Source organism: Elephantulus edwardii, unplaced genomic scaffold (assembly GCF_000299155.1).
Source record: "Elephantulus edwardii isolate Elephantulus edwardi_28Jun2011 unplaced genomic scaffold, EleEdw1.0 scaffold00057, whole genome shotgun sequence".
NCBI classification, from domain to species: domain Eukaryota; kingdom Metazoa; phylum Chordata; class Mammalia; order Macroscelidea; family Macroscelididae; genus Elephantulus; species Elephantulus edwardii.
In genome coordinates, this window is record NW_006399807.1 from 8,487,336 (window position 1) to 8,500,102 (window position 12,767).

Genomic DNA, 12,767 nt, shown 5'->3' on the forward strand with positions numbered 1-12,767 from the left:
AGCCAGGCCGCCGCGCCGCCTCCTCACCTCCTCCCGGTCTCGGCCCTGCACCCGCGGCCCGGGCTTCCCAAGTTTCTCGGTCACGTGCCTGCCCCTGGTAGCCAGGAGGTCGCCGCTGAGTAACCGGGGACAAGGGGGCAAAGGAGCAAAGCAAGGGGAGAGACATGGAATGGGGGCGGGGAGCACTGCGGGGTGGGGGTGGGGGGATCGCGATGGCTTCTCCCTGGGACATCAGAGTTCAGGAACACCAAGCAATGTACCCAGTTAGCCCTAGAACGTGTGTGCCCCATTAGGATCTCCAGGACTAGGATTGTGTGTATGCAGGTGGCTACAGCTAACCTGAACTGTGTGAGGGACAGAACAGAGGCACAAACTTGAGATTTGTACACCAATGTTCATAGCAGCATTATTCACCATCGCAGGAACACGGAAGCAGCCCAAATGTCCAACCACAAACGAATGGATTGAGAAATTATGGTACATTCACACAATGGAAAACTATGCAGCATGCAAGAACAGTAACTTTGTAAATTTTTACCTAACTTGGGAGGGAATGGAGAGCATCATGCTGAGTGAACTAACTCAGTCCCATAAGGATAAATATTGTATAATACCATTATTGTAGGATGAGTATAAGGATCCAGGAGGGGTGGGAGAGGCTGGAAGCAGAGGAAGGTGGATGTGCAGGGGGAAGGGGGCATTAATCATTGGGATGTACAATTTGATGGGTGGAGGGGGTGAGTGAAATTGAAAGAATTTGTTTAAATTTGTATTCCAATATTGTATAAGTAAACTAGTAGAAAAAAAAAGGAAGAACTTGATCTGATTTATGGGACCCAGATTAGTAAGTCCTCTAGGCAAGAGTGTTCCATTTTGCTACACCCCCTCCGCCCTCAGTCTGGTTCCCTTTTGACAGTGCAGGGAATCCGAAGGTTCAGTAGAATTGAAAAAAGGTAGGCGGGAATCCCATGTATTAACTTTTTCCCTGTTAAAACATTGTAAGGTAAAATCAGAGCATACAGCCCTCTGAGGGAAAAATAAGCAAAAGTAGATTAAATGATCCATTATAATGTCTTACATTTCCCCAACACTTTCATAATTTGCACAGCATAACCATTATTTTGGATTTTTGATTATTTTTTAGACAAATTTGTATATAAGAAAGGAGTTAAAATGTAGATGATGCAAGAGAACAGTGTATGCTTCATTTCATGAATATATTAAGCACCTAATAGATGCCCAAAGAAACTGGATGTGCACTTGGCTTCTAAAACTGATACCACTCCATCCAGAGGAGACGGGGGAGAAAGGTCTGGTGATCTATCAGAAAAATCAGCCATTGATAACACTGTGGAGAACAGCTGTACCCGACACACATGGAGTATCCATGAATCAGAATCCACTCCATGGCAACCGTTTAAGTACCAAGAACCAAGACTAAAAGCACAAATAAGATTCTCATCTAGAGGAGAAAGAAAGGCCAGACCATTAGTCATATATTTTATAAACACTTACCATTGAGTCAGAACTGACTCATAACTGACCCTCCACTGAATTTCTGACACTAAATCACACAGGAGGAGGCTGCCCATCTTTCTCCCACAGAAGCACCAAAGAAGTGTTCTCTTTGGATTAGCAGTGAAACTCGCTAAAGGCTACCTCAGCAGAGCTCCCTACATCTCACTCATTGTCTTGAGTCAGAACTGATTAATAGCTGACCCTCCAGCAGATTGTCATGGTTGTAAGCACAGGAAGCTACTGCCCATTTTGAGCAACTAGTGGATTTGAACAGTCACAGAGTTGCAGCCTTTGGGTTAGCACAACTCCCTACCTACAACACACCAGAACCATATATAATGCATATCAGCAAACAAAAACCAAATAGTCCATATAGTTATAGTGAAGTGGAGTAAACAGGATAATTGAGATACTATAGAGAGAAAGTTCAGTGGGAACATGGGAAGGAGTGATTTATTCTGGGGAGAGGCAGGAGGCACAACAATAAAAAAGGTAGCATTTGAATGGGCACCTGCTGAATGAGCAGGGTTTGGGCTGTAAAGCAGAGAGGTAAAAATTGTCTCTGAATTCAGAGAGGTCCTAGGCTTTGAGGGAGTTCCTGAAGCAGAAAGATTACACACTTGAGAATAAATGTATCTGTGAAATGGTAATAATAAGTAAACATATGAGAAATTCTGCTGTGGAGCAGCTGATGGATTCAAACCACATGCCTCTGGGATTGCAGTGCAAATCTTACCACTAAGAATTGAGAATTAGGAGTGGCATCAACTTCCTAAACAACATGCCTTCAGAAACTCTATTAACTAGATAAGTGTTGATAGATATAGAAAGGCTTCAGGCCTTTTGTTCATAGGGTAGCTATGAGTTGTGCTCGACTCAAAAGGTGAAAGCAGATCATAGATGATGCCTTTGTATTGTGTGTATCAAGTTGGAACCAACCCATAGCTGATCTTCCAGCCCATATTCAGAGGCAGTAAATCTCTTATAGCTGCCCGACATCTCAAGTTCATTCTTTCTTTTAATGAATTTCAACCACAGAAGCTAAAAAATATCTAGATGCACACCTCACACACACTCACCCTGACCACCCCAAGATGGGCTTCTCTCTCAGAAATTTTTTAATTTGAAGAAAGTCCTTTAAAAGGCACAGAGTGGATGATCAGTTTTGATACTTGGGACAGCAGTGGTGTCTAGAGTCCAGAGTCACTGGTGGCAGAGGGAAGGCTGCTATGCCATCCTGAGGTGTGACTTGAGCTGTAATCCTGGTTGTGTCCTCTAATGTCTGGCCCTGAACTTCCTGGAAATTTTCTGAGCCACTCAATATTCTTTCCCACTCTCTCTTTGCCAGTTTTGATAAGAAATTATTCCTGTTTGCAATTAAGAACTGGCTAACTAAGAACTCTCGGCCCTGGTGGTGCAATGGGATAAGCTTTGGGCTGATAACCAGAAGGCCAACAGTTTCAATCTTTCAGCTGCTCTTCAGGAGAATGATGAGGGGGGCAGTCTATGTCAGTTGGAATCAATTTGATGGCAGTGGGTCACTATAAAAGGGAAACAGCATAATCTGTCTGGAGTTAGGCTGCTAAAAGTTTTGAATCCATGAGCAGCTTTTGGGTAGAAAGTTGGACAATCCCTTCCCATGTGATTTAGAATTTCCGAAACCAATGAATGGTCAGCTAAGCATCAGTTCTCAGTGGTAATGTGGTGATGAGGTGGTTATGCTGAGATTTCCTTTAACACACATGTTGTTGTTTGCGACTCATAGCAACCCTATGTACAACAGCCCTAAACGCTGCTCTATCCTGTGCCAATCGCACTGCCTCTGACACACCCATCCCGATTACCCCAGTCACCGAATCAATCCATCTCATAGAGGGTCTTCCCCTCTTGTGCCGTCCCTCTACCCTCCCAAGCATGATGTCCCTCTCCAAGGACCTGTCCCTCCTTGCAACATGCCCAAAGTATGTCAGACGAAGCCCCAGAATCCTTGCCTCCAAGGAGTTGCTTGGTTTAATCCTCTCCAGGATGAATCTGTTTGTTTTCTTGGCAGTCCATGGTACATTCAATACTCTTCTCCAGCACCACAGCTCGAAGGCATCAATTATCTTCCTGTCCTCCCTAGTCATTGTCCATCTCTCTGATGCATAACAAGTGATAGCAAAGACCATGGCCTGTATCAGGTGCACCTTAGTCTCCAGAGAGACACCGTTGCTCTTGAGTACTTTAGAGAGGTCCCTAACAGCAGACTTTCCCATCGCAATACGCTTTTGATTTCCTGACTGCTGGTGCCACGAGTGTTGACTGTGGAGCCAAACAAACTGAAGCTGTGAACAATCTCAATCTCTTCGTCATCCATCCTGATGCTACCAATTGGTCCAGTGGTGAGAATCTTTGTCTTCTTGACATTGAGCCTCAGTCCATACTGAAGGCTGCAGTCCTTGACCCTCTGCAGCAAGTGCATGAGGTCCTCCTCAGTTTCAGCAAGCAGGGTTGTATCATCTGCATATCACAGATTGTTCATAGATCTTCCACCAATCTTGACCCCACATTTCTCCTCATAGAGCCCAGCCTCCCGGATAATCTGTTGTGCATTCAGGTTGAAAAGGTATGGAGACAGGACCATCCCTGGCGTACACCCTTCCCAATTTTAAACCATGCAGTGTTACCCTGCTCTGTTCTGACAACTGCCTCTTGGTCCAAGTATAGGTTTCGCATTAGCACGATTAAATGTTCTGGGATTCCCATTCTTCTCAGAATCAGCCATAGTTTGTTATGATCCACACAGTCAAACAACTTTGCTTAATCAATGAAACACAGATAGACATTCTTCTGGTATTCCCTGCTTTCAGCTAAGATCCATCTAACATCAGCTACAATATCCCTAGTACCACGACCCCTTCTAAACCCAGCCTGGACTTCTGGAAATTCTCTGCTGATGTGCTGTTCCAGTCGTTTTTGGACAATCTTCAGTAGAATCTTGCTTGCATGTGAAATCAATGATATTGTTCTGTAGTTTTCACACTCAGTTAGGTCACCCTTCTTTGGAATGGGAACAAATATAGATCTCTACCAGTCAGTTGGCCAAGTGGTTGTTCTCCAGATTTCTTGGCACAACTTGGTGAGCACATCCAGGGCAGCATCTGTTAGCTGAAAAACAGAAGAAAAAAAAAATAAGGGGTTCCTTATTTTATAAAAATATGGGGGTTCCTATAAGATTCTACACAAAATTCTAGGTATTTTCAAGCTTTTAAACTTAATTCTAAGGAGGAAGTTCAAACCCAGAGAATTTATTCATCTTCTCTAAGATGAGGTAGTTAGTAAATGGCAGAGTTAAAATTTGAATTCAGTTCTTCAGATTTCAAAGCCTGTGTCTATCCCATACAATAGGGACCTAGACCAGAGGTGTGACATGATGATATATTTTTACTGGGCTCTTTTAATGTGTGTGTGTGTGTGTGTGAGAGAGAGAGAGAGAGAGAGAATAAAAGATGGAAGGAGACAGACAAAGGGACAGAGAGAGAAAGGAATTGAATTGTTTTATACCCGAGCATACATAACAATTATATTTTTTGCAAAACTTAGACATAAGGGCAAGTTCATACTTGGGAGGTAAAGTGGGCAGAGAGAAATTGCTTGTGCCTGTGGAGTAGCAGTGAATTTGAATATGTGCCTAGAGTATGTGCCTGTGTGTACTTCAGTAAACAATCAGAAGAACAGGAGAAGAACTTGTGCCAGAGTGAATTGTAGAATGCAGAATGCTTTACCACCATCCTGGGATTTTCTTTTCCGTACATCTGGTATTGAGAGAGGCCCAGCTGGTCTTAGAACTCCCAGAGTGAGTAGGGACCCAGGCCAGGAATGAACTACAGTATGTGCCCCGTCTAAACAGACCTAACCTATTACTGGGTTAATGAGAGGTAATGTAAAAGGGCTGACCTAATGATATAAACGTGCAGCCTGCGGGATGGAGTTGGAAGGAGAGTGATTCAACAGTAGTATTTTGCCTTCCTGGGGGTGGTAGTTGGGTATGTCACCTGGAATCCCAGTAGGCTTTCAAGAATACTTTTTTCATTTCCAACATCAGAATCACATTAAGGTATTTGTATAATGATTCCCAGGCACTACAAAATATTCTGGGATCCTAATCTGTGGGTGGAGGCTTGGGAACCTGCATTTTAACCACCTCCCTTAAGTGGTTCTCCTAAACTGTAACGTTTAAGAAACTCTGTTGTCCTGGGAAGCTGTTGAGTTAATGTTTGCAAATGAACCTGGGATATGCGTAGCCTCATTTGTCCTTTATTCTGGCTGAAGAGGATAAAAAACCAAAACCAGAAAGAAGCATTGCCATTGAGATGATTCTGATTCCTGACAATCCTCCATTTAGATTCTGAGACTAAATCTTTATGGTAGATTCAAAGTTCCAACCTTTTGACTAGCAATTTAACACATAATGCACTAAGTCACCAGGACTCCTCAGTCAAATAGGACTCTCCTAATCTGTTACTGTTGAGTCAGTTTCGAATCATAATTGCCCAATGGGAAGGAGTCTAAACTGCCCTGTGGAGTTTCCAAGGCTGTACTCCTTATAGAGTAGACTGGCACGTCCTTCTCCCATGAACTCTCTGGTGGATTGGAGCCACTGGCTCTCTAGCAGGTTTTTAGAAGCTGTAAACTGCCCATCTTTTCCCCCCGCTTGGAGCTGCAGATAGGTTCTAATCAAATGCCTTAGGGTTGGCAGTGCAACCACTTAACATTAAGCCACTAGAGGTCCTTCCTTATCCCTTTGTTGTTGTTGTTGTTGTGTGCCCTCAAGTCGGAACCAACCCATATGACCCTCCAGTGGGTTTTCAGAGGCAATAAATTGCACAGGAGGAGATTGTCCATTTCTCTCTCCCATGCAGCAGCAGGTGGGTTTGAACCTTTGCTTTGGTAGCACAATTCCTTACCAAGAAGCTACCAGAACTCCATCCATTCCCACTAGAACACATTCTACAAACCACCACAGCTAAGAGAGGGTCTGGTAGTTTAGTATAGTGTCAGACAGCTAACTGAAAGACTGGCGGTCGGATCCACCAGCTGCTCAGAGGCAGAAGGATGGGCCGTCTCCTCCTGTGTAGGTTTATAAGCTTGGAAGCCCTGTGAAGGATTGGCACGAACCAGAATCAGCTTAATGGCCATGGGCTTTAGTTCTCTGGAAAGGAGCACCTGGATGTCTAACCTTTCAAACTTTCAGCTGAAACCAAGACCTGTATGCCAGGACGCAGTCCTTTGTGAAACCACAGCAGAATTATCAGGAAGCCACAGCTGGAAGGAGGGAGTGGAGGAACAAGCTGCTTCATCAAATCTATGTGCTTTAGAGTAGAATTAGGACATGGAGAAAAGGAAAGTGAACTGCTGCACCGAGACATGCTGGTAGCTGGTAGCAACCACACAGTTATAAATATAATGCAGCTGAATCTTCTTCAAACATGATTTCATCGCAGACAAACAGGCATGCATGCACATGAATCCTGCTTAATGTGTCTTTCTAAAGCACATGGATAACATCCTATTTTACTTCTCTAATCTGGGAGGAATACAGGAGTTCTAACTTACAGACACCTATCAGATTTCTATCTAAGCTCTGTTCATCTCTCCTCTCTTTATGCTACCTTTTGGTTTCTTATCTTCCCTACCTTCCATAGCTTCAAAATGAAACAAATTTAAAAATCTAAATTAAACTGAGGATTAAAAAAACAACAAACCTGGAGACTATGCACCACATACTGGAAACTGGAACATATTTTCAGTCTGGAAGCCCTTTCATATTGAGGAATAAATTCTTTCATTAAGAAAGTGGTTTAAGGAAAGGAAATGCAAATGTAAAGTGCATGTTGCCAAAAAAGAGCTAAACTGCCAAGAACAGTGGTAAGTATATAAAAGTAAAAGATTGGGAGAAGGTGCTGAAAATTCCATGTACTTGAGGCAGATTTAACCCAGGAGCCTGCTGTCTCAGGTCTCAAAAGTGTTGGCTGCTGAGCCACCCATGAAGCGTGAACCCCTGGGAAGTGGGGCAGTTTCTGCCTGAGTTAGTGCTCCGACAACGCTTTCCTCAAAACAGTTCATCCAAGGAGAATGAGAATGCAAGGGTCAACACAAAACATGAAAATATATTACAGGATGTCCTCAAGTATGAAAAACTACGATTACGGAGTGAATTGTATACTCTGAATGCTGTTTCTGTTATTGTTGTTGCTATTGTTATGTGCCATTGAGACAACTACCACTCATAGTTACTTTATGCACTATAGCTCTGAACCAATTACACTGTCTCCAACACACCTACCTCCATTTCCCCAGCCACTGTGTCATCAACCTCATCCAAGGGCTTCCTCTCCTGCCCTGTCCCTCCACCCTCCCAAGCATTATGTCCTTCTCCAAAGACTGGTCCCTCCTAGAAGCATGCTCAAAGTACATGACATGGAGCTTCAATATGCTTGCCTACAAGGAACAACAGGGTTTCACCCTCTCTCAGACAGATCTGTTTGTTTTCTTGGTGGTCCACTGTATTTCAATACTCTCCTCCAGCACCACAACTCAAAGGCATTGATTCTTCTATCATCCTTAGTTATTGTCCAGCTCTCTGATGCATAGCAAGTAATTGAAAAAACCATGGCATGGTCTCTAGATGGAAATCGTTGCTCTTCAGCACTGTGAAAAAGCTTCTGACAGCAGATTTCCCCAATGCTGTTTGCCTTTTGATTTCTTGACTGCTGGTGCCAAGAGTGTTGATTGTGAAATAAAGCAAGCTGAAATTCATAACAATCTCGATGTTGTTTTAGGTACCATTAAGTTGACTACTACTCATCCTGACCCAATGAACAACAGATCTGAATCTTGCCCTGAATCTTGCTCATCTTTGAAATCTCTGTCATTTTCACATCCATTATAGTGGTCACCATGTCAGTTCATCTCGTTGAGGGTCTTCCTCTCTTTCATTGACCCTACATTTATTGAAAGAGTCCTCCAAATAGGTAGGTTGAAATCCTGAGCCCTGATAGCTATGAATGTGATCTTGTTTGGAAAGTCTTTGATAACTTTGTTAGTATGAGGTCAGACTGTAGTAGAATGGGTCATGCATATATAACCCAAAAACTCTGCCAGTTCAGTCAGTACCGACTCATTGTAATCCTCCATTGGGCTTCTGAGAGTGTAATTTGCCCATCTTTCTCCTGTGAAGCTATTGCTGGACTTAAATCACTGGAGGCTAGCAGGCCCCTGGGTTAGCAGTGCAACTCCCTACTGATTATGACAGCAGAGCAAAAAAGGAAAAGATAGATACATGGAGACAGAGGAAGAACCACCACATGAGAAAGGAGGCAGATGTGGCTACTAACTAAGGAATGCCAAGAACTGCCAGGAACCACCACAAACTGGGAGACAAAAGCAACGGTTTTTCTTTTAGACCACTCAGAAAGAACCAACGTGGGCATTACCTTGATGTCTTCTTGTCTTTAGAACTGTGAGCCAATACATTTCTTTTCTTGTAAGACAGAACTAATTTGTAGGAAATGAAGATAAAGGCATTAAAAAGGAAACAACGGAAGAGTAATGGTAGTCTCTGGGTAAAATTTTCATTCTCTTGTAGTTTCTTCTTCATATTTTTCTCTGGGAGTTTTGCTGCCAACACAAAGGCAGACAGAGTCCACCAGCTACTCTGAGGAGGACCTGAAGTGCTTGCTGCAGAAGGTCAAGGGCTGCAGCCTTCAATATGGATTGAAGCTCAACATCAAGAAAACAAAGATTATCACCACTGGGGCAATTGGCAGCATCATTATGGATGGTGAAGAAATTGAGATAGTTAACAGTTTTCGTTTACTTGGCTCCACCGTCAACACTCTTAGTGACAGCAGCCAGAAAATCAAGAGAAGAATTGCATTGGGAAAGTCAGCTGTGAGGGACCGATCAAGAGTACGGAAGAGCAATGACGTCAGGCTGGAGACTAAGGTGCACCTGATCCAGGCTATAGTCTTCTCAATTACATGCTATGCATCAGAGAGTTGGACAGTGAATAGGGATGATAGAAAGATAATTGATGCCTTTGAGCTATGGTGCTGGAGAAGAGTGTTGAATATACCATGGACTGCTAGGAGAACAAACAGGTTTGTCTTGGAGAGGGTGAAGCTGGGATGCTCCTTAGAGTCAAGGATTCTGAAGCTTTGTCTGATATACTTTGGGCATGTTGCAAGGAGGGACTGGTCCTTGGAGAGGGACATCATGTTTGGCAAAGTGGAGGGACGGTGCACGAGAGGAAGACCTTCGATGAGTTGGATTGATTCTGTGAGTGGAGTGGTGGGAATGAGTGTGTTTGAGATGGCGAGATTGGCACAGGATAGAATGGCGTTTAGGGCTCTTGTACATAGGCTCACTATGAGTCGCTAGTGACTCGATGGCACATAACAACAACAACACTCTGAGGGGAAAAGATGGGTAACCTCCTCCTGGGCATTTTACAGCCTCTGAAAACCTGCTGGAGGGTCAGCTTTGAGTCATTTTCAACTCTTACCACAATGAGAAAGTACTCTCAAATATTTCTACCATGTGGGATAAAATTTGGACAAAAGCTGTGCTAGAATATAGTCTCTGGACTATCACTGGGCGAAGGCGAGAAGCAGAAAGGGTGACAGGTGTTTTGTCAAGCCTGTGTCTTTAGCCAGATAGAAAGCCCCCACATGCACACCTGCTCTCATTCTGTCGCTTAATCATGAGCCGTTAATCAAGTTAATTATGAGCAGTGGAAGTCCTGGGAGCCCTTTCCAGACTGGTAGTTCAGCCTATAATTTCATTGTCAGTTAAGGAGCCAAGGATGAAGTAAGGTTGTTTCTCCTTCAGGAGCCTGCGGTTTTTACTTTAAGTTTGTTGTTTCACTACTGGCGTCTTTTAAAGACCTAAAGAACATTCCCTCAAATGAAATTCAGCAGAGATTCTGATTTCAGTGTCCAAGCAGTTCCTGCTCACCAAAAGAGCAAGAAAGGCACCCTGCTGCCCTGTACTTTACTGAGGCCTTGGGTATTACATCCTGGAGATCAAGCTAGAAGCTGGGTTTACAGAGCTCCAAGCGTTCCCCTAGAGGCCTCCTCCCCTGGCACAGGTCAGAGATAGAATCGGGGGGCGGGGGCAAGGAAGGGAGCCAAAACCAAGTGGGTCATTCAATGACTTCACCACTAGAGAATGGGCAGGGAGGGAAAGCAGAGTGAGGAGACCAGAACCCTCACCATTAGAAAGGGCGCTAGAGCAAACCAGAAGGGCTCATTTGTGCTCTCAGATGCTAGTGTTAAAGAACAGTGGCCTGGACTTTTGCCTTGGAGGCCTTAGGGATCAATTTTTAATACAAGTGTTAATTCTGTGTCTTTGCCTCAACTGAGAGGACGCCTTACACACAGAAATGATCAATATGTATTTGCCTAATTAAAGATAGACTGCCGCAGTATATTCATCTTACTTTTTCCTCACTGGCTCTTTTTTCTCCTTCCCAGGGATCATTCATTTATTTCACAAGCATTTATTGTCTGCAGGGTTGCCAAGAGTTGGAATCAACAGCAACTAATGACAAGGATGACTGTCTTCTAGGCACGCTGCTGTCTAGAAATTCAAGATGCGTCAGAATCCAAGATGCAACATCAGAGATGAATGAGTCACAGCCCTTACATCAAAGATCTTATGGTTGAATTGTAACTGTGGTGGAGGAAGAGACAGATTAGTCTCTAAGTGTGGCAGTGTGACGGGCCCATGTTAGGAGCCTGTACCAGGTATTACAAGACAAAGAAGGGGAGGTCAGTTACCTGTGAAGGGTGCTGATCAGAGACGCTGTTATGGATTGAACTGTAGTCCCCAAAATGTATGTTGTAAATCCTTAATCTGTGCATGTAATCCCATTTAGAAATAAGACTTAAGTAAATAATCTTTGAGATGTAAAGAGAGCAAATTAGGCATGGAGAAGGAAGCCCAAATGGCAGGGGTTGGGAGGAAGATACCTGCCACGTGGAGATTACAATGGGATGGTAAGATAATAAAGTTATGCTTTTTAAAGACTTTCTCACCTGTAGGATTTTTGCTACAGCAGCACTAAATAACCAAGGCAGGTGCCTTCATTCAAAAGGTGACTGCTAACTCAGTCACATGAGGACAAATACTGCATAAGACCACTATTGTGAAAACAGGAGGATAACCCAGCAAGATCTGTATAAATGTTCAAAAGAGGGAGGGGAAGAGCAGAAGGAAAAGAGGAGGTGATCACTAGGATAGAAGAGGTTAGTGGGCAGGGGTGTGTGTGTGTGTGTGTGTGTGTGTGTGTGTGTGTAGCAATAGGAAGGATTTCATGAGGACCTGAAGAGGAGGGTAGATAATAGGCAAGCATAGTCATTAATTATGTAAAAACACAATGTATATGCATGTTTAGAAGCATTTTAAAAAAAAAGGCAGGGGAAACAACTGCTAAGCTATGTCTACAGTATCATCTGAACAGAATTCCTAAGGGCAGAAAGGAGCAGAAGGGTGAGCAGGCCCACCGGCAACATGTAGAAATAAGAATGGAGCCTGCTGACTGGAACACACTGAGTTCACAAGGCCCAGAGCAGCAGTTAGATCAACAAGAGAGGCTAAGTTCAGACCAAGGGAAGCCAAGTCTGAACTTAGCTCTGCAAACAGTGGGCCACCATTAGGGACTTCTAAGCAGGAGGGCATGATCAGGCCTGTTTCTCAGCAAAATGTTCTGGTTACAGAAAGTAGGAAAAAGCTTGCTTGCTATGGGTTGTATTTGGCTCACCTATACCTAACAACAACAACAACAATGTGTGGTTTACTTTCAAATTTTATCTCAAACACAGAACACCAGACTTCATGACCCATTGCCTACCTGACATCTTCATTTGAATATATAATGTGGTTATGTACTGTCAAGTTGGAATCAAGCCATGGCTGATCCTCCAGCGACTTTTCAGAGGCAGTTAACTGGACAAGAGGAGATTGCTCATCTTTCTGTTGTGGAGGAACTGGTGGATATGAACCATGTGCCTTTGGGTTCAAAGGCACAATGCATTACCACTAGACCACCAGATAGTATGCATAGGAATCAGATTGATTACATCTGCGGAAAGAACCGCTGGAGAAGTTCAATATCAGCTGTGAAAACTAGGCCAGGAGCTGATTGTGGAACAGACCACCAACTACTCATATGCAAGTTCAAGCTGAAGCTGAGGAAAATTAAACCA

General features: G+C 43.6%; 1 protein-coding gene across 1 annotated transcript in view; it reads left to right on the forward strand.

Moving 5' to 3' along the window:
* The first annotated feature begins 31 nt into the window (after window positions 1–31).
* Window positions 32–12,767, forward strand: part of MAEL (maelstrom spermatogenic transposon silencer) — an 88,736-nt gene continuing 76,000 nt past the window's right edge. Inside the window, exon 1 of the mRNA XM_006887390.1 lies at window positions 32–108. The gene's annotated coding sequence lies outside the window, so the exon portion shown is untranslated. The remainder of the gene's footprint in view (window positions 109–12,767) is intronic.